The sequence below is a fragment of the Haemaphysalis longicornis genome, unplaced genomic scaffold (assembly GCF_048455015.1).
Source record: "Haemaphysalis longicornis isolate Haplotype H1 unplaced genomic scaffold, Haemaphysalis longicornis Haplotype H1 scaffold_11, whole genome shotgun sequence".
NCBI lineage: Eukaryota > Metazoa > Arthropoda > Arachnida > Ixodida > Ixodidae > Haemaphysalis > Haemaphysalis longicornis.
The window spans coordinates 118,725,146-118,726,349 of NW_027526214.1; positions in this window are offsets into that span (position 1 = coordinate 118,725,146).

The window sequence follows — 1,204 nt, forward strand, 5'->3', positions numbered from 1 at the left end:
AATTTGCATTCACCATTCAACCTGAATAGGACGACCTCTTCGATTTACGTTGGCGATTACTGGCACATCTATGAAAATCAACAATGATACTGAATCCCTACTATGTGGCCGGCACCTGCTCCCGTATAACGACTTCACCATTGGAGTCTTAGGCATCAGGGGAAGCTGCCTTAAGTTTTTTATACCTTGTGGCGGGGCGCACTTTTAAAAGTGGTGCTCTCTCCTGCAAACCATTGTTAGTTGACACATTTGAAATTCCTTTTACTGAAGATAAGATAGAATCTTTGGCAGCATTACAAAGTGATTAAAAAAATGGGCGGAAGAGTTATTGACAAATTTTAAATAATTTTTTTTTAATTCGGAATTTTTTTATATTGTTTCCCGCTGGAAAGTGCCTTGCAGAATTTTTTTCTCACATTCTTGTTACCTTTATTAACAAAACATTGTTAGGCTTTCAGAGGGAAAAATACTACAATGGACTTTTTTCTCTCACAGGGAGGCGATAATTTATTAATTAGGAAAACTATGTTCGCGCAAATAATTTTGAATGTTCTCGGCTTACATGAAACTTAAATAGCAGACAATTTGGCAGGGCATTGACATGACCTGATAGACCTTTTCACCCCTTAACAGAGATAACTTCAAAACATTCTTCTCGCACTTTTAGCGGCAACGCAGGGCGAAATGCTTAAGCTGGATTTGTGAATTTATAGAAATAAAGTTTATCATTAAAATTGACTATTGTTGCAATATGCAGCTCTCAAAACAGCCGCCGCTCAAAAAAAGCCGCCAGACTGCCCGCCTCGTGCCGCAAAGCCGCTGCCACGCAACCTTACGCCGAGCTACCCTCCTGACATCTACACCATCGTGTATCGACCCCGAGATATCGTCAACGTCGCAAAGCAGAACATCACTGACCTCACGAATGCCTCCGCAGGCAAGTGTGGACTCTCACGTACATGGCTTTACAATTCAGTCGCCCAACTTGTAGAGCCTACATCCAACGAGACAGTGCCTTGCTCCACCGACACCGAACTGGCCATTGCTCCTAGCAGTATACAAACACTGCAAATTTCGCACGCCAGCCGAGAGTTTTCACCGTTCATGAAACCCCCGCACGACACCTGCCGTGGTGTAATACACGGCCTCGACGCAGCAGTAGCCCCAGATACTTTCACAGATTTACTGCAAGACAACAAACCAT